Source organism: Cornus florida, unplaced genomic scaffold, assembly GCF_030987335.1.
Source record: "Cornus florida cultivar Cherokee Brave unplaced genomic scaffold, ASM3098733v1 CherokeeBrave_3.0.0_Hap2_Chr05, whole genome shotgun sequence".
Classification (NCBI taxonomy): domain Eukaryota; kingdom Viridiplantae; phylum Streptophyta; class Magnoliopsida; order Cornales; family Cornaceae; genus Cornus; species Cornus florida.
In genome coordinates, this window is record NW_026775575.1 from 29,611,645 (window position 1) to 29,634,059 (window position 22,415).

At 36.6% G+C, this 22,415-nt stretch overlaps 1 non-coding gene across 1 annotated transcript; it reads left to right on the plus strand.

Moving 5' to 3' along the window:
* The first annotated feature begins 2,636 nt into the window (after positions 1-2,636).
* On the plus strand, positions 2,637-2,743 carry LOC132310652 (small nucleolar RNA R71). The gene has a single exon (XR_009482665.1). It is a non-coding gene; the product is annotated as a small nucleolar RNA R71 (small nucleolar RNA).
* Positions 2,744-22,415: the final 19,672 nt, after the last annotated feature.

The window sequence follows — 22,415 nt, forward strand, 5'->3', positions numbered from 1 at the left end:
TTTCCAAGATTTGGTCAATGAAAGGCAATGGAAAATGGTTCTTCCTAGTGGCAGAATTCAGCTTTCGGTAATCTATACAAACACGCCATGAAGTGGCGGTGCGTTTCGAAATAAGATCACCCTTAGCATTTTCAACAACTGTGATTCCCGACTTTTTAGGAACCACTTGAGTTGGACTAACCCATTTGGAATCAGAGATAGGATAAATGATTCCTGCATCTAGAAGTTTCACAACCTCCTTCATGACAACTTCCTTTATATTTGGGTTCAATCTCCTTTGAGCATCCTTAAATGGCCTTTCATCCTCTTACATGTGTATGCGATGCATACAAATAGAAGGGTCAATGCCTTTTAGGTCAGCCGCACTCCATCCAATGGCTTCTTTGTTAGCTTTAAGCACTTCCAAAAGATCATTCTCTTGGTCATTTTCAAGATTGGAAGCAATGATGACCGGAAGAGTCACTTTTGGGCCCAAGAAGGCGTATTTCAGATTTGATGGAAGAGGCTTAAGCTCAAGAATAGGAGGAGAGATGAGAGATGGAACTGGTGAAGTACTAGAGAGTGAAGGAAGATGTTCTTTCTTGCTTTTCCAAGGTGGGTAATCCAAAGTGGCCACAGAGTCCATTAAAGCATTCACCTCACTTATGGATCCTTCTGTGTCAAAACCACAACTTTCAAACATTTCACAAAGGCACGCCTCAAGAGGGTCCTTAGAGAGAATAGAGGGAAGAGTCTCCTCTATGGTTTCATCCAAGACATCCACTAGGAAACACTCGTCTTCATCTGTGGGATGTTGACTCGCATTGAATACATTAAGCTTAACCATCATGTTGCCAAATGAGATATCCATAATGCCAGATCTACAATTAATGGTGGCATTGGCGGTGGCAAGAAATGGTCTTCTTAGGATAACTGGAATATGATTGGTAAGATTAGGGGTTGGCTCAGTATCTAGTACTACAAAATCAAATGGGAAATAAAATTTATCAACCTTAATTAGAATGTCCTCAACAATTCCCCTTGGTTTTTTAATTGATCTATCGGCTAGTTGGATGACTACCAATGTTGGCTTCAAGTCCCCTAATCCTAATTGCAAGTAAACAGAGTATGGAATGAGATTGATACTTGCACCTAAATCAAGGAGAGCTCTACGAACCTCTTGGTTTCCAATAACACAAGAAATAGTCGGAGCACCCGGAACCTTGAACTTAGGAGGAGTGTTAGAAAGAATGATGGAACTCACTTGTTCTGTTAAAAGCACTTTCTTAAGGTCCCTTCCCTTGCTCTTCCTCTTTTGTGTGCACAAGTCCTTCAAGAACTTTGCATATGGTGGAATTTGCCTAATTGCATCTAGAAGAGGAAGATTGATTTTCACTTGTTTAAACACTTCCATCATATCATGAATTTTTCCTTCTTGTCTCCCAAATGATGAAGTCTCTCTCAAAGCTCGAGGAAATGGAGCTTTTGGCTCATAAGGCTTCTCTAATTGGGGAGATGATGATGAAGATAATGGAATGTCCTTTTTGGAACCACTAGCATCCAAGGAAATTGGAATAGAATTTGGAATGGGATGGATGCAACCACTTGGTTGTGCCAATTCATTATCCTCCTTAGGTACCTCTACCTTATTATCCACTTTCCTACCACTCCTCAAGGTAGTAATTGCTTGAACTTGCTCATTTCCAGAAAATTCTGATGAAGGATTTGCTTGCGCCATAAATTGCCCTTTAGGATTGGTCTCAGTTTGACTAGGCAACTTACCTTTCTCTCTCACATTTAAAGAATTAGCTAATTGCCCAATTTGAGCTTCAAGCTTTGAAATTGATTGAGAGTGAGAATGAAACAGTTGATTATCTTTTTGAAGATTACCTAAAGCTTGCAAGACTTTGTCCTCAAAAGCGGAACTCTTAGGAGGCGCTTGATTTGGATTAGAGTAAGATTGAGAATTTGATGCTTGAGGATGAGAGTAGGATTGAGGATTTGATGCTTGTGGATGAGAATATTGATTCACATTTTGAGGATAAAATGAAGGACGGTAACCTTGAGAATTCTGATTTTGATTTTGGAGATGTGGGGGAACATACTTTGCTTGGTAACCTTGAGTTTGAGGAGGGTTTGCACCGTCTCCTTGATTTCTCCATACAAAGTTTGGATGATTTTTCCACCCCGGATTGTAAGTATTGGAATAAGGGTTGTTCCCTTGATGAATGAAAGCAGCATTTGCTTGTTCTTGAGACTCACTTGGTATAATTTGTCCAAAAGGGCAATTTAAAGTATGGTGAGTGTAACTAGAACAAGTCATGCACATTTCATTGGAATAGTGAGGATATGATTGAGTTGCCGGACCTTAATTCAAAAGGAATGTATCAAACCTTTGAGTAAGATTTTTGACCTCAGCGGCAATTTCCATGGAAGAGTCTATTTGATTTATAGCTTTCTTTCCTCCCATATGTGCTAGGTGACTACCCCTAGAAGATGAAGATCTATGCATTGAGTTTTCACTCATTTTTTCGAAAAGTTGCCAAATTTCATCTTCATTTCTTTCAATGTAGCTTCCGCCACAAGAAGCATCAACAATGCCCTTATTGGCATCGGATAAACTTGAAAAGAAACATTGAACTAATTGCCACTTAGGAATGTCATGATGTGGACACTTCCGTAACAAGTCATTCAAACGTTCCCATGCTTCATGAAGGGGTTCTCCTTCTTGTTGTTTAAATTCACGAATGGAAGTTCTCATGGCATCAGTTCGACTTGCGGGGTAATACTTTTTTAAGAACTCTTATTGCAATTGTGCCCAAGAGGTGATTATATTTGGCCGCAAGTTGTTGAACCAATATTTAGCTTTATCCCGAAGAGTGAAAGGGAAAAGCTTCATTTTTAGGACTTCTTCCGGAACATCCGTGATTTTCACGGTGGAGCAGACTTCCAAAAACTCATCTAAATGTTTATAAGGCTCTTCATTGCTCAACCCATAGAAAAGGGGGCACATGTTAATGGTGGAAGCCTTAATCTCATAATGATGAGCACGGAAATTTGGCAATTGAATGCAAGTGGGTGCATTATATTGATTTGGAGTGTAACGATCCCTAAGGACCATTGGAGGATTGAGAGGATTGAGAGGAGGATATGGCATTTGACCTTGTTGATGATATGCCATTTGACCTTGTTGAGGGTATGCCATTTGAACATATTGTTGTTGTTGCTCACCAATTGGGGGAACAACATTTGGCCTTGGCATCCCTAGATTATGTTGTTGCACCGCATGATTAACTGGTTGTGGCATTCCCAAGGGTGGATGCACACCTTGAGGATCCACAATATGAACTTGTGGTGGGTGGTGCACACCATTATGATCCACATGACCAAGATCTACAATGGGATCTTCAATTGGATCTTCCATTAAAGGTGATGGAAGATCAAAATTTGAAAGATTAAGATGACTATCCCTAGTACAACTTCTTAAACGCCGAAGAAAAATTTCGAGATTTTGATTTATAGGAGCAAGAGGACGATTAAGTGATCTACGACCATGCATGCACTAGAACAAGTCAACACACCAACATTTCAAAATTTTAACCTACACATACGATGTTCCCAAACTCCTCAATAATATCAATGCACTTAAAACAAATAAATGCCTCCACACGGGCCGATGCCTTCTACAAGAAGGTATGGTTGGACTTAAAAATAAAACAATTCAATTTAAGCCTCCACTTGGGCTGCCCACAGCATGCAATTGGTATACAATTAAAGTACTAAAATTAAAGAGAACTTACAGATGGTCCTTAAGCAACTTCAAATTTTTTTAATTGCTTCTAAGTCCAGCATTTGCTCCACTTTGCTTCAAGTACCTAATTGACAAATCAAATAATAAAAAAAAAATTAAAAATTAAAATGACTTAAAAGTAGACAATCAACAAAGAACTAATGTTTAATTCAATTCTTCAAAACCGTTAGATCCCCGGCAACAGCGCCAAAACTATGGTGCGACCCGAGCGTGTGCACAAAATAATGCACAACACTTTAGGTTTAGAAATAATGTCAAGTGGGCACCATATTTTAAAATTTATAAAACCACTAAACACTTATACTATGCAGTATGAAGTGAGCAGGGATCGTCCCAAGAGATCTAAACAATTATAGGTTTTCCAGAATTGAATTCTACTTTAGTGCTTATGTGATTGCCAAAAGGGTTTTGTTTGTGATTAAAACTAATTTTAAACTAAATGATTGCAATAAAGAAATAGAGTTTAAGAGATTGGGAAGAGACTTAGGGTGTAGGATTCACCACTAAGCACATTCCCTAACTCATTCACTTTCAACTAATTGGGGAAATAATACTATGTAATCTATATGTGGCTAACAAGTGCAATGAAAAGTGTAAACCATCAATTTCAAGCATGAATCAACTACCTAATGACAATTAAACTAAGTGTAGTGCAATTCACCCATTCAAAGCATGATTTATCAATCCAAGTTACAAATTTAACACACATTAATCTAGAAGATAATGCAATTGTGACAAAAAGTATGGAATTCAAACATAAGTATGGATAGTCTACTTACCTAATAATTGAATTGCAATTAAATTAATTAAACTAATTAAACATGAATTTAAAACTAATTAGACAACAAATTAACCTAAACATGTAGTACCATCCATCAAATGGAAGCATTTTTCATCAATTAGAAACACAATTACAACTAAGCAATACCATGCATAGCCATCACAAGAATCAATTAACAAAGAATTCATGTGTAAAATTTGTTTATCAATCAACCACACATAAGACAATATGAGATTAATACAGATAATCAATTGGAAGAATTTAATTCATAATATTCAAGACTATACACTAATTACATAAATTAATCCCCAAAAAGTATGAAAAGAGAGAGAGAATAGATTACATGCTTAGGGTTTATCCAACCCTAAGTAGAAGAATCAGCCACTCATGGTTGATGGAGTCGAAGACAGGACAATTCCCATCATCTGCTTCATCTTCTCTGAACTTTTCTTCCAAACCCTAGCCTGTTCTTGCTTTTTCTCTTTTTTTCGCGTGTTTTTCCAGAGAGAAAATACGATACTCCGATACAGAAAAATAATAATAAAAAAAAAATCTTAACTTTTTTTCTCTAATAATCTTTACCTAAATAAAAACTAAAACTAACCCTAATCTAATGGCTTACTGGGCCTTAAGTAACAATCTCATTAAAGCCCAACAGTTCCCAAAATGAGCCCAAAAATTAAATAAAAACTGTAATGTTGCTAAGTCCTGCGGGATCGATCCCCCACCCTGGGAGATCGATCCCCCAGAGTTGGAAAATTCCTTTAAGCCTTATTCAGCTCCATTTTTGCTCTGAGCTATTTGGTTTGCTTCTCCATCTTTGGGAACATCATCAAAGGCCCGAGATTGACCGCTTTGTGCCATTTTCTGAAAATTTTTGCTTAACTCCAAAAAGGCTTAATTGGATCGTTCTTAGCTCATTTTAACTTTATTGCCCTGAAATACACATAAACATAAATTAGGACTAAAACATAAAATTAAGATAGATGCAAAGACTGAAATACCTTAGCTTAGGTGCTGAAATGTGCAACATTTAAGCACTTATCAATTTCTAGCATAATCACATTGTTCATGCAATTCAAACAACATGGAAACATGTTATACAAAGCAACAAGATATAGATTCTCAAAGTCTTCAACTTGAAATCCAAGATACGAAAACAATAAGAGTGGGTCATGCCACCTAACATCTATGTTCAAAGTGAATCTATAGGATCATTCCTAAACTACATTTGAACATCAAAACACAAATTATGATATCGATGCAATTTAACCAACATTCGAACTTCTAATACAATGCTTAAAGCATGATTTCTCAAAGTTAACATCTTGCAACTTAAAATGGGAAATCAAACAAAAAACAATAAGTTACGATATCATCTAGTTATCAACTTGAAATGAAATACGAAATCAAACAAAGTGGATACTCGAACGTCACGCCGAATCAGACCAACAACATAGTTACTTTAGGGTTACTAGCGCATGGGTAACCTCCCTATGTGCACACTAGATTATATAGAGGAACAATCCCCTGTACTAGAACCAAGTCCTAGCCGTAGCCAACAACGACTTCCCCAAGTTTCCAAAATCAATAAATTGTGCAACAATGTATATATATTAGCATGTATATACAAGATATCAACCATTTACTAAGCACAACCCAAATTTTGGAAACATATACAATACATGCTTAAAGTCTACAACTACTATGGTATGAAAGATGTCAAATACAAAGTGTGCAATTCCTTACACATAGCAACAATATATTCAATAAGGAAAAACATATTCTCATGAATATAAAAGTAACAACTATATTATCCAATACTCAAAAGTAATCAAGTGAACATACACTAAATCCAAATCCATGATTTAAATATAAAAACAACTTCCAAAATGCAATTAAATCCATGGAGTAATAAAATAGAATTTAATTAGACATAAATAGTTAAATTCTCTAAATTCCAAGTTAATCCCAAATAACCTCAATTTAATATATATTGAAGGACATGTCATGGTCATCATATATATAATATCAAATGACAATTTAAGTGATTAAAGCACTTAAAACAAAATTAATCAAGCTAATTAATTAATTTCCTCTAGATTTTTAAACAATTCCAAATGCCCTCAATTTAATCTATGTTAGAGAACATGCCAAGGTCTACTTAAATACCACATTACAACTTGATTTCATGCTTGATACAACCATGTGAATTAAACTTTCACTAAAGATAAATATTAAATAAAAGTTGTAATTCTGAATCAAATGAGCCAAATTTAATTTATGTTAACCAACATATCCAAGCATAATTTCCTAGCATGTTACAATTTAATTCCAAGTCATACATATCCTTGAGCATTAAATCATTTACAAAGAAATTAATTAAGATTAAATTCCAAGATTTATACAAAACATGCATACAAGTTGTATAAGCATATATAATCATCAATACAACACAAATATAATCCTAAGACACCCCCTACCTCAATTTGAGATGAAAATCTCAAAAGCCATCAAAATGAAACGGCTCCGAATCTGACGAAACTCCTAGGTTTTGTCGGGGACAACACGATCTAAATGAATCTCCAAGAAGCCCCATGAAAATCCAAACTTGGACTAAATCCCAAACTCAAAATTTGGTTAGAAATGGATCTGTTATCGGGTCAACTTTTGGTTCATCACTGACGCACCGGGTTGAAAAACTTGGGCTGTCACAACTATCAATCACATTCCAATCATCTTAGGACGGCCATTCTTTGCCACCACAAATGCAACCATCAATTGTAGGTTCGGCATCATGGACCTCTCTTTTAGCAATATGATGGTTAAGCTTAATGTGTTTAATGGAAGTCAACATCCCATCGTTGAAGATGAGTGTTGTCTTACAGATGTCTTGGATGAAGTTGTAGGGAAGTCTATTCCTTCCAGGCTTCTAAAGAACCCTCTTAAGGATAACCTTTCATCTATTCTTTTCGAAGACCCTTTTGCATCGTGTCTTTTAGAAATGTATGAAATTGTGGGTTTGATAATGAGGGATCCATGAGTGAACTAAGTATTTTGGTGGAATCTGTCACCAGTTTGGACTTCTCACCTTGGAAAAATCTGAAAGAACCTCTTCCTCCATTCTCCAGCACTCCACCGGTTCCATCTCTAATCTCTCCACCTACTCTTGAGCTTAAAACGCTCCTTTCAAATCTCAAGTATGCCTTCTTAGGCCCAAAAGAGACTCTATCGGTCATTATTTCTTCAATTCTTGAAGAGACCTAAGAGAATGATCTTTTGGAAGTGCTTAAAGAAAATAAGGAAGCTATTGGGTGGAGTGTGGCGAACTTATGTATGCATCGCATTCCTGTGGAGGAGAATGAGAAACCCTTCAGAGATGCTCAAAGGAGATTCAATCCAAATATGAAGGAAGTGGTTAAAAATGTAAAGCTTTTAGATGCGGGAATCATCTATCTAATCTCCGATAGTAAATGGGTAAATCCAACCCAAGTAGTTCCTAAGAAATCGAGAATACGGTGGTTAAAAATTCCAAAGGTGATCTAATTTCTAAACGCACTACTATTTCATGGCGTGTGCGCATTGATTACTGTAAATTGAATGTTGCTACTAGAAAAGATCATTTCCCTTTGCCCTTCATTGACCAAATTTTAGAGAGGTTAGTCAGGAAACAATATTATTGTTTTCTAAATGGCTATTTGGGTTACAATCAAGTAGCTCTTAATCTGCTTGACCAAGAGAAAACCATATTCACTTGTCCCTTTGGCACGTTTGCTTACCGACAGATGCCATTTGGTTTGTACAATGCTCCTGCCACATTCCAAAGGTGTATGATATCAATTTTTTTGGACAAGGTGGAAAAGTATTTAGAAGTCTTTATGGATGATTTCTCGATTTTTGGGTCGTCTTTTGATTCATGTCTTCACAATTTATCACTCGTGCTCAAAAGATGTCGTGAGACAAATCTCGTTCTTAGTTAGGAAAAGAGCCATTTCATTGTTCAAAAGGGGATTGTTTTGGATCATGTCAAATATAAAAGGGGTATTAAAGTTGATAAAGTGAAAGTTGAGCTCAAATTCGAATTGCCTCTACCTTCTACGGTGAGAGAGATTTGCTCTTTCTTATGTCATGTGCCGCCGCTACTTCATCAAAGACTTTAGCAAAATTTTTAGACCCTTGTGCAATCTTCTTGCCAAAGATACACCATTTGTCTTTGATTAAGCATGCCTAGACGCTTTCCATAAACTACGTTATCTTCTATCATCCGCTCCCATCATGCAACCTCCAAATTGGTCATTACCATTTGAGATTATGTGTGATGCCTCCGACTATGTAGTGGGTGCCGTCTTGGCGCAAAGAATGGGCAAGCTTCAATGCGCCATATACTATGTAAGTAAGACCCTCTCGAGAGCCCAATTGAATTACTCCACCACCAAAAAAGAATTACTTGCCATAGTGTATGTCTTTGATAAGTTTAGATCATATCTATTGGGGTCGAAGGTTATTATATACTCCGACCATGCTGCCCTTAGGCACCTCTTGATGAAAAAGGAGACCAAATCTCGCTTGATAAGATGGATTTTACTAATCCGAGAGTTTGATTTTGAAATCAAAGACAAGAAAGGCTCCAAAAATGTCATTGCCGACCATCTTTCAAAACTAATAGTTGAATCTTCTCCAAGTCTTCCAATTCATGATTCTTTCTGGATAAGCAACTCTTCCAAGTTTCTAATGGAGAATTGCCTTGGTTTGTCGACATTGTGAACTACCTTGCAATAGGCAAGCTTCTAACTAATTGGTCAAGGTAAGAAAAGAACCGTTTATTTGCTAACATCTGGAAATACTATTGGGAAGATCCCATTTTGTTTCGATATTGCCCGAACCAAATAGTGAGGAGATGTGTTATGGAGAGCGAAGTTCTTAGTGTTCTTGTGTTTTGTCATACACATGCATGTGGTGGGCATTTTAGTGCCAAGAAGACCGCTTTGATGCCTACAACTTTTGCAAGGTGTATGAGGGGTGCCAAAACATGGGACCAATGTCAAAGAGAGACACGATGCCCATAACTAATATTCTTGTTATGAAAATTTTTGATGTTTGGGGCATTAATTTCATGGGCCCCTTTACAATATCCTATGGCTATCAATACATCCTCCTTGTTGTCGATTATGTTTCCAAATGGGTGGAGGGTTTCGCTACCAAAACGAATGACCAATCTGTGGTAGTTCAATTCATTAAATCAAACATCTTTACTCATTTTGGTATGCTAAGAGAAATTATTAGTGATAAAGGAAAGCATTTTTGCAATCAATTCTTGAAAACACTATTCTTGAAATACTCCGTAACTCATAAGGTTGCCACCGCCTATCATCCTCAAACAAGTGGGCAAGTTGAGGTCTTAAATCGGGAAATCAAGCAAATTCTTGAAAAAACGGTGAACCTAGACCGAAAAGATTGGTCAAGGAAATTAAATGAAGCTTTATGGGCTTACTGAACGGCTTATAAAACTCCAATAGGCATGACTCCTTATAGACTTGTTTATGGGAAGTATTGCCATCTTCTAGTTGAGCTAGAACATAAGGCTTTATGGGAAATAAAAAGCTTAATCTTGACCTTGATAAGGCCGGGAAGAACCATTTACACCAATTAAATGAGTTAGAAGAGTTGAGACACAATGCCTACGACAATGCTAAACTCTATAAAGAAAGGATTAAAGCTTTTCATGATAAACACATTGTGAAAATGTCTTTTGAGCCTGGACAAAAGGCGTGGCTCTTTAACTCAATTCTTTCTTAGAAAATTGTATACTAAATGGGAAGGCCTTTATGAGATCATTTCCGTTTCTCCTTATGGAGCAGTTGAAAATAAAAGTTTAAAAGATGTGAAAATCTTCAAGGTGAATGGCCAAAGATTAAAGCCTTACATTGAAGGCAAACTTTTCAAAGAGACGTCGAAGCTGCCTTCTTAGTGGATCATGTCTATAATGAAGACTATGAGTGAAATCGACGTCAACTAGAGAGGTTAAACCTAGTCATTTTGGGGTTCCACACTCTAAAATTTGTGTATATTCTTCCACTTTCACTTCACTCATTCTTTTTGTTACCATCACTAGAGGCTTTGCATGGGACTCTTTGCACTTTTATCTCAAAATGAGACATTTAGTGCTAGTTCGATCGATCCAAGAGTGCCTTCGAACAATTGAAGTGCTCTGAGATCGATTTGTGAACACTACACTTAAAAAAATATTGAAGTTCTGCAAATTTTAAGCTTCTGTCCCATTGTGCGAACATTTTTGTTCATTCATTCCAAGTGCATTTTGATCGATCCAGGTGTCCTTGTGATCGATCTCATTTCCACACTTAGAAAAATTTTTAACTTCTACAAATTTCAAGCTTCTGTCCAATCGTGTGAACTTTCCTGCAAATTTCAGGCTTCTGTCCCCTCGTGCGAACATTTCTGTTCAATCGTTCCAAGTGCATTTCGATCGATCTAGGTATCCTTGTGATCAATCAGAGTCCCATCTTTGACTTATCATTGACTTTGAATTTCCATTTTCATTTTTATTTATTTTATTTTGTTTTGTTTTATTTTATTTAAATCTTCTTCTTAAAAAAAAAAGAAAGAAAAAAAGAAAAAAAAAAGAAGAAGAAGAAGAGGGAGAGAGAGAAAGTATAGTGCATATTTAATTTTATTTTTATCTCTTTGTTTTTCTTGCATTTTCTATTCTCTTTACATGCTTTCAAAAAAAATGAAAAATTCAAAAATATGTTTCACCATTGTGCCCTTATGCATAGTTATGCATCTTTTTATGTTTTATCTCGAGATTGATCTCATATCTTTTTATCATCTTATGCTATATTACTATAGAGTGTATAATTTATTTATCCCTATCTCATTTGATATTTGATGTATATTTGCTAGTGTGGTTATTCAAGTAGGTTGTTGATACCAAGTTTGGGGCTGCACTTTTTCCCAATGGATCATTACTGGGCTTCATGTCTTTGACAACATGGTATATTCTTTCTATCTTTTCCATTGTTCTCATTGCACATTAAGGACAATGTGTGGTTTAAGTTTGGGGGTAAGGTGACTTTGTTGCATTCTATTTAAAGTTTTGATCTGTAAATGCATGATTGAGATTTGAGATCAATGTTTGCAATGATTTTGATCTTTTGAGGGCCATGATACTTAGAATTTAAAAATTGCTTGACTTGAGAGTTCAATAGTCCTTGTATGCCTTTTGGATGCCTTCTAGGAGAAATTTTTTCAAAAGATTGATATCATGCTTGCTTTTATGGTCCACATCATCTTGATTTTGTGATTATTTTTAGATTTACTCTAGGGTTCTACACTAGCACAGGGGCACACTAGCATTCATTTGTAGGATACATGCTTTATTGATTATTGATTTGGTTATATCCTAATTGAACTAGTAGTGTTTTGAAAGCTTTAATTCTTGACAAAGGTTGATAACTAACCCTTTTTGCCAAGTAGCCGAGATTCTTGCCTCATCAAGCATTGAATTTCTTGCGCCGAAATGTGGAGGGCCCCAAACTCTCGGTTTCTAAATAAATAAATAAATAAATCAAAAATCAAAAATAAAAAAACTGAGGACTTCTTACCAAAGGTGATGAGTGGAAAATAGTTAGATGGAGGTTGTTTTGATTTGTAGCCTAGTTGATTTGAGCTTGTAAGTCCTTAGGGGTGTCTATACACCAAATGCCCTAAAGTCATCCAGTTTAGAAGTCATTGACCTAACACTAGCTACATAGATCTTCTAGAAAGCTTAAGAGATCATTACATTGCACTATGCTTAAAATATATATATATATATATGGGTGAAAAGAATAAGTGCACCTAGTCAAATAAACTTTAATAAAGGGATCATTCTTTGTCTTGATGATTGGTACTAGATTTGTGTGCTAACTTGAGATTGGTTGTAACCATTTTATTAGTTGGCTAAGATAGCAACATATTTGATGCCGGTTCACTTAAAAATGATTCTAAAGTGTTTTAAATTGCATGATCTTCATTGTTGATGTGTGGAGGACCATACTTATTTGCTTATTGTTAAAATTTTAGAGAATTGCTTAAGATGGTTGAAAATTTGCAGACTTGAGGTAGTTTACTTCCAATGCTTGTTTGGAATATTAGCGCCTCTTAAGTGAGAAAGAGCTTGATGTTTATGGGTATCATTTCTGGAAACCCTCACAAAACTTCACTCGTCCACTAGGGGTAACCTAGGGGTTTAAAAGACTTATAGCATATGCTAAATGCAATCATGTTCCCTACAAAAGTGGCGTTATCCTTTTATTTCTTTCTAGTTCATTCTTTTATAGTTGTTAGTTTCTTACTTTACTTCGTAGTTCATTGCTAGGGACTAGTAATATTTAAGTTTGGGGGTGTGAGAAGCACTGAAAAGTGCGCATTTAAACCATTCATCTTGAGTATACTAGGACCTTATTCTATCTTACTTCCCTGCTTTAGTCTAATTTTATGTTTTTCTCCTTTTCAGGTACTTAGCCCCAAAATAAGCCAAATCAGTTGAATTAGAGCATTGGAGGAAGCAATCCAAAGTCCAGTGAAGAGAAGGAGCAAAGTGGAAGTAAAATGGTGAAAAATGTCTCTGTTCGATCGATCGAACTATACTACGTTCGATCCCGCTGTGATCGTTCCAACCCTACCTTGATGGATCGAGATTTTGTCTTTATCCTCAGGAAAATTTCCTCTTCAATCATTCCAACTTTTCTTCAATCAATTTAACATTTCTTCGATCGATCGAACCCCTTGATCTTATCCTTATAACCACTTTTGTCCTTTTCCCTATAAATATCTCGGCCTTTGTCCTGCCTCAAAAACTATGCAAAATAGATTGCAAGCCCAATTGAAGATGTGCTCATGGTGTAATCATTTGGAGGTCCAAGTTAATGAGTTCTGACCATTTGGGGGTTTCATTTGAGCAACCTGTTATGTCTCGCAATTATAAATTAACCACTAGCAATAGAACGATTCCATGTAGGATAGCTCTACATAAAGAAAATGTCGAACCCACAAGGAGATGAGATTTGCATTAGTCTTTAATTTCGTTTTATGGTTTACAGGTAACTTGGTTGGAAAGTGTGTTGGTTGTCATGATTTAACAAACTAAAATTATAACAAAATATTTAACTAGAATGAATTAAACTAATTTAATAATCAGAGAGAGAGAGTCTTAGGGCTTTGACTTCACCACAACCATCATATTATGGTTAATTATACTGACTCTGGGAATTTTACAATGATATTTTTTAAAAGAATTGAACTCAATAACATTCGTTTAATTCGGGTTTTAAAGATAGATGTTTTACTAGATTAGCTAACTATAACCTATCTACAGTTACAATAGACTATCCGCCTACCTACTTTACCTACGTTAACTACTTTGCGAATGAACCACTGTTCCTAAGCATAGATTATGAAAACATTGTTTTGTAAAAAACATGAAAGTACCATTATATGACCTCTATTCTTATATGCGGTAGGGCTCCGTCAAATACCGCATAATAAGATAGGTTAGGATTAGAACATAAACTATTAGATCTAAGATAAGGGAATAACAGTTTATATTCTAGTAAAGAGTGAAAACCACTTGAGTTGTCTCAAGTGCTCATAGTTATATAATCAAACCATAATATTAGGTTGGGTTACATTAGTGCCTTAGGAGAGGAATTAGCTACTCATGACGAGGCTGGATATCATCTATGTTGAGTTCATCTCCATCGTCACGGACGATACTTCTCTTCTTAGGATCTTTACTTTTAAGGTTATAAGAACCCTAAAAGCCACCACACCTTCAGCCTTCTGAATAACACCGTCAAAAGATATTGAAATTTCAACCCCATTCTATCAAGGCTTACGCCTTCTTTTATAGAAGAAAATAACTATTTAGTGGGCTTTTAGGTCTTCTGGCCTAACTGGGATGAGATATGGCTGGTAAAGAGAGCAATCCCACAATATTAATCTGACAGGTCATGGAAGGCTCGAGCATTAGAAACAAAGACTCAAGCTTTAAGCTTCAGGCTCGAGCTTAAGGAACAAGGCTCGAGCCTCTCTGGATGGATGATTGAGCTTCAATAAATGGTGTTCGATCTTCACTTTGACACTTAGCCAATTATCTTCAACTATTTTCCAAAGCGTCTTTTTCTTCAAGACTGACGAGGTATGGTGAACATAATAGACCTATCATAACAATTAACTTGGGCATGGTAATGAAATAACTAATCAATCCCAAGTAACACAGCATAAGTATGTATGTCCAGAACCAATAGATTGGCTAGAAATTTGAGTCTACCAATATCTAGTGTCACTAGCCCATCACTCTCATGTAAAATGGCAGTATCACCTACAGGTGTAGATATACCCTACGGTCTATTGCATACTTGTGTCACCACTAAACTATATCCCAAATGTTCAGAATACTCCGTAGAGCAAAACACGTAAAGTAAACAAAATACTCTGAAATCTACCCACTTTTAAATTATCGTTTTATCCTGGGAATTACTCATTCGAAATTAAACCTACCATATTAATTTACACAAGTTCTTTTACACACTCCTTGGTAACCGTCCGATCTCAATACAATGTACTTACAAGCAAATATTTGTTCGCCGCCTGTCCAAAAACTAATCACTCCACTGTGATAATCATTTATTATCGCAACATACACATTCCAATATAGTTTAATAAAACCATAAGTGTATAAATCACAAAAATGCTGCCATAAAACACAATAAAGATAGCCAAAACCGCTAGTTCACTTTATTAAGAACTTCTTTAAATCATAAACCTCTAAAAGAATAATCATCTAGTGTATGCAATTTAAACAATACTATTCTTTAAATAATACTTCCACTCCTACTAGTAATAAAAATCATATTACTTTTAAAAGAGTGTTCATTCCTGAACTTCGGTACCCTCCATCTTGGATGCTGCGATATCTCCTCCATCCGAATCTTCTTCGGGGTCCTCCTCTCCACTTGGCTTAGCTTTGTGCACCACCGAAGTTGTGTTAGGTCCATAGTATGGTGTCCAATCTCACACACCAGAAACCTTCCTTGACTTTTACTCCGAAGCAACACCCATTGGAACCAATTCCTTGGTCTCCAATTCTGCCTTCTTGGTCGGCCTTTGCAGGGGAATCGTCAGAGTAATCATTTTCCTCCTTTACTCCCTCTTTGCTTTCATCGCGGATCACATCATTTTCCTAGTGCCAAATATTCTGAAATTACAGAATAAGATTGACATCAATACGTTCTAAGTGAACCGTAAAGGAATACAATGAATCCTACACTTAAGCTCTAATAAAGAGAAAACACTACGCGGAAGTCTTATACGATAGAATCCTAGAGACATTGAACCTGGACTGCTCTGATACCAACTGTAATACCCCTTGATTCTAGAGCCATGGGTGATCAAGTCCGAGCACAGATCCGAGGGATACCAAACAATTAATATGTAAATAAGCACGGAATACAAAAATGAAATAAGAATAAAATAATAGGCTGAAAGAATTCTAAATTAAAAATCCTCAAAATACTATTATTAAAATCCAATAATCCAAAACCTCCATTAATTTAACAACTCGGGAATCCATTTAGTGGACCCCTAATAAAAACCCAAACTAAAAAGGAAATAATTGAAACAAAATATAAAGCTAAACATAGAAAGTTGTCCTACGTAGTCGGAGGAGTGAGTGACTGTATCTGCTCTGCAGATCAAGCGCTAACCCAGGAACTGACGAGCACCTGAAAAATAAGAGTGGGTCAAGCCCACATGCAAGTTCTGTCCTACTACAATCCATACAGAAACCCGATACACAAATACATCCTAGATAGCTCAACAATAACTAGAATAATCCATATATGTATAAATACACACTATAGGATGCTCACTAGCCCAATAGGTCTGTTTCAGCCTGAGTAGAGATACCATGTAAATTGCACATAATGTGGTCATGAGTACCTAGACCTACCAGGGAACAGTAACTATGTCCAGTTATCCATCCTAGGTGATATACGCACCCTAACCATGGTCCTGAGACTCAAGCTCATACCGTGGCACCATGACCATAAATATATAAAGTTCGTATAAGCCTAATACAAAATATCATCCATTTGATATAGTGGCTTGACATATGTAAGACAATCCATCCAGAAACCAAAGTAGGTCATTCAATTATTTATTGAGATGACACAAATATGAGTAGGACTCAACCTTTATGGTTAATCCATACCTCAATCCAGAATAGGTAGGATTTAGTGTTTGAACTAATCCATTCCTAGTATGCCACCGTCCCATACCGGTGCATACAATCCTCCAAATAACATAATTGATAAAATAGTAACATGTATTCACCCACCATTCTCCAAGATATGCATAAATAACGTTTAATACATATATAACAATATTAGGCATTCATTATAAGATCTAAAAATCATGTTCCAATCCTTTAATTGCTAAAATAAATCTAAGCATTTAAATCCTCCAAACCGTCCATAAATTGACACAGTTTACGGCCAATTAAATATCAATTAAATCCAAACCAAACATAGTTAATTTTAGATAATCGACTATACTCATAACTCATATTTCTAGTAAATAAATTAACTAACAAAACAGTGTACAACATGTTGGTTTTTCCTTAAATTCATATTGCTCCATTCTTTAACCCATTTATGAATTAATGCTTCCCCATATTTTTTACAGGTCCATAGCAATTATTTACATCATTTAACACAATTTAAACGGATTGAAAATACCCTGTACAGCACAAATAAAACTTTAAAACAGTTAATACGCGTTTTTGGGCGAAAGCAGGCTCTCAAAAGTTGAGAGCCTGCTCCAAACACTTGGGAGCCTACTCCATAACAATGGGAGCCTACTCTAAGGAGTTGGGAGCCAGCTCCACACTCTTGGGAGCTAGCTCCATCATTGAGGGAGCTGGCTCTCTTATTCAGGGAGCCGTCTCTCTCTCCCTATGAGTCGTTATACCTGTTCTGATCGTCCTCTTCGCCTCCGGCGCTATCTAAACCCTCTGTATTACTTAAATATATGTTATTAAGGTTCAATCTCAGTCCCAGATTAATCATAAAACATTATTATACAACCATGACATGAATTGATCATAAGCATTTAAAACAACGGCAGCAGGATTCAGTTAAAAACTTTAAGAAAACTCAAACCAGTTTAATTCAATGACATTTAAAACAGTTTAATCATGCCTAAAAGATATTTTTTAGCATTAATTTAATCCCTGGAGTCTACTTAGGCATGCACAGAACACAAGTTTAAGGGAAGGAGTTAGAATAGGAACTTGCCTTTTGGTTTCCATTCAAGACCTTAAACCTCTGTCTATAAGTTTTCCGACCACTTCCTAGACCGCCGTTCTACACCTCCGTTGCTCTTAGTTCAACCCAGAAGTAATCTGTTCCATCCTCCTTGAATCCCTCTGTTAATCTCTAAAGTTTCACTCTCTGTTTCTCTCTGCCTCTCAATACGTGAATAGGGTTTGTTTGTAACCCTATACAGACTTATCATCGTATATTTATAGACTAATATAAACCCTAGTCCACTTATAATTAGAGACGAAAAACCCTAATTAATCCCAGTCGGCCACCACGTGAATAATAAAAGAATAATAAAACCTAAATTAAACATTAATAAAACCCTAATGTAATCCAATTAACGCATTTAAATAATTAAAACAATTACTTCAATGAAAGAAAATAATAATATAATTAATTCAATTAAAGAAAATAAAAATACAATTAATTTAATTAAAGAAAAAAATAAAATACAATTAAATAAAACAATTTATCAATTAATTCAAATAAACAAGCAAATAAACAATTAAACAAAAAAAAAAAAAAAATGCAGGCAAATAAACAATTAAACAAATAAAAATGTAATTAAATAATTAATTAAATAGCAGGACTATCCTTTTAAAATTAGGGGTATTACATTCTTCCCCCCCCCCCCCTAACGAAAAGAATTTAATCCTCAAAATTCGTTCTTACCGTCTTCCAATATTTCAGGAAATTACGAGCAAATGACATCCTCCCGTTCCCAAGTAGACTCAGCCTCATTGTGATGACTCCACTGAAAACGCACCAAAGGGATAACCTTATTACAAAGGATTTGATCCCAACGATTGACAATATGACATGGTGGGTCCAAATATGTTGCATCCGGCTTCAACTTAATCTCCCCAACATCAATATGTTGATACCGATCCTCATCTCGCAGAAATTTCTGCAACATGGAAACATGGAACACATTGTGTATGCGATCCAAATTATCCGGAAGTGCCAACCGATAAGCTATAGTGTCAATTCAATCTGTAATCATGAATGGACTGACAAACCGCGGTGACAACTTCCCTTTCTTCCCAAAGCGCATTACGCCTTTCATAGGCGACACTTTGAGTAAAACCTAATCCCTAACCCGAAACTCCAACGCACGAGTATGACGATCTGCATAACTCTTCTGCCGACTCTGAGTAGTGCGCATGCGATCCCTAATAAGAGCAATCTTTTCAAAAGTATCCTTAATGAACTCAGGACCCAAAAATCTTCTATCGCCAACCTCCATCCAACAAACAGGCGATCGACATGGTCGGTCGTTCAATGATTCAAATAATGCCATACCAATAGTCTTTTGGAAGCTATTATTATATGCAAACTCCACAAGTGGCAAATAATTCTCTTAGTGGCCCTTGAAATCAAGAACACATGAACGAAGCATATCCTCCATGATTTGATTAACCCTCTCAGTCTGTCCATCAGTCTAAGGATGATAAGCAGTACTAAGATGCAATTCTGTACCCAAATCCCGCTGAAAACTCTTCCAAAATCTTGACACAAAGCTTGAATCCCTGTCTGAGATAATAGACAACGGAATGCCATGTAACTTCACTATCTCTGTAATGTAAAGTCTCACCAGCTGTGGCGAAGTAAAGCCAATGCGAATAGGCAAGAAATGAGCTGATTTAGTCAATCTATCAACGATGACCCAAATAGAATTGTGATCTTTAAAAGAATTAGGCAATCCTTGCATGAAATCCATAGAAATGCTCTTCCATTTCCACTCCGGTATTGGTAGTGGCTGTAGAGCTCCTAGCGGCCGCTGATGATCAATCTTGACCATCTGATAAGTACTACATCGAGAGACAAAAATAGCAATGTCCTTTTTCATACCTGCCCACCAAAACTACCGCTTCATATCCTGATACATCTTGTTTCCTCCTAGATGAATAGAAAACTCAGAACGATGAGTCCTAGTCATCACCTCCTTCCTCAAATCGTCAGCAGAAGGTACCACTAAATGTCTCTTGTATCTCAAATCTCCATCAGTCCCAACATAGTAAAATGGGATCTTCCCAAAGGTTATCTCTGCAATTTTGTCAATGCACTGCTGATCCGTGAGTTGTGCTTGCAGAACCTTGTGAATAATAGAAGGTGTAACTACTATGCAAGCCATAAAAGCATCTGACAACTCATCCACCATCTTCAAAGCATTCCACTTAGTGGTGAATAAAGTAGAAAGACTAGCAGCGGGTCGGCGACTGAGTGCATTTACTACCACATTCACTTTCCCTGAATGGTACTCAATAGAGAAATGATAGTCTTCCACAAACTCTAACCATCGGCACTGTCTCATATTCAGCTCTCGCTGAGTGAACAAATACTGTAGACTCTTGTGATCACTAAATAATTTGAATGATTCTCATAACAGATAATGCCTCAAAATGCGTAAGGCAAAGACCACAGCTGCCAACTCCAAATCATGTGTTGGATAATTAAGCTCATGAGGCTTAAGCTTTCGAGATCCATATAAAATTGGCCATTCCTCTTGTATCAAAACACACCGAAGACCTTGCAATGAAGCATCTGTGTAGGCAAGATACTTAATCCCGCTCTGAGGAGTAGATAGAACAGATGCAGAACTGAACTTGCGTTTTTGCTTATCAAAAGCTTTCTGACAGTGTTCATCCCACACGAACCGTACACCCTTTTTAGTCAGATGAGTGAGTGGTCCCGCTATCTTTAAGAACCCCTGGTAAAACCTACGATAATATCCTGCTAATTCGAGAAAACTCTGAATCTCAGTAGGTGAAGTAAGCTGTCCCCACCCAACCACTGCTGAAACCTTGGCTGGATCTACCGCTATTCCTCTTTCTGACACCACGTGACCCAGAAACTTCACTTCACACTGACAAAATTCACACTTCTCGAACTTGGCATATAACTGGTGCTCACAAAGCGTCTATAAGACTATGCGTAGATGTCTAGCATGATCATCCTCTAACTTTGAATAAATCAAAATGTCATCAATGAAGACAGTGAAAAATTGATCTAAGTAAGCCCTGAAGACTCTGTTCATTAAATCTATGAAGGCTGTTGGTGCATTAGTCAATCCGGATGGCATGACATGAAGCTCACAAGATCCATATCAAGTGAGAAATGTTGTCCTCGGAACATCTTGCTGCCTAAGCTGAAGTTGATGATATCCAGAACGCGGATCAATCTTAGAGAAGTATATAGCTCCCTTTAACTGATCAAAAAGATCATCAATCCTAGGTAAAGGGTACTTGTTATGAATAGTAACCTTGTTTAACTTCCTGTAATCTATACGTAGGCGAAGCGAACCATCCTTTTTCTTCATAAATAGAACTGGTGCTCCCGAGGGTGAAGTACTCCAATGAATAAAACCCTGGCAGGGTAATTACTAAATCTGATCCCTCAGCTCTTGCATCTCCACTGGTGCCATCTTGTATGGTGCCCTAGCAATAGGCGTAGTGCCTGGAGCTATGTCAATCACAAAGTCTATCTCTCGATATGCTGGCAACCCTGGAATCTCCTGAAAAACATCCAAAAAATCCTGTATAATTGGTATGTTGTCTAATGCTACATAAATCTCCTCCTCCATATGGAACAAATATATGCTAGTGTCCCCATTAGAAAGTGACATAGCGACGACATAAATATCCTGACCAGGTATGGTGAACACAATAGACCTATTATAACAATTAACTTGGGCATGGTAGTAAAATAATTAATCCATCCCAAGTAACACAGCATAAATGTGCATGTCTAGGACCAATAGATTGGCTAGAAGTCTGAGTCTACCAATATCTAGTGTCACAGGTCCATCACTCTCATGTAAAATGGCAGTATCACCTAAAGGTGTAGATATAACCTGAGGTCTATCGCATACTTGTGTCGCCACTAAACTATATCCCAAATGTTCAAAATACTCTGTAGAGCAAAACACGTAAAGTAAACAAAATACTCCAAAATCTACCCACTTTTAGATTATCGTTCTATCCTGGGAATTATTCCTTCAAAATCAAACCTACCATATTAATTTACACAAGTTCTTTTATACACTGCTTGGTAACCGTCCCATCTCAACACAATGTACTTATAAGCAAATATTTGATCGCCTGTCCAAAAACCAATCACTCCACTGTGATAATAATTTATTATCGTACCATACACATTCTAATACAGTTTAAAAAAACCATATGTATTTAAACCACAAAAATGCTATCATAAAACACAATAAAGATAGTCAAAACCGCTAGTTAACTTTATTAAGAACTTCTTTAAATTATAAACCTCCAAAAGAATAATCGTCAGTACTATTCTTTAAATAATACTTCCACTCCTACTAGTAATGAAAATCATATTACTCTTAAAAGGGTGTTCATTCCTGAACTCCGGAACCCTCCATCTTGGATGCTGCGATATCTCCTCCATCGGGATCTTCTTCGGGGTCCTCATCTCCACTTGGCTCAGCTTCGAG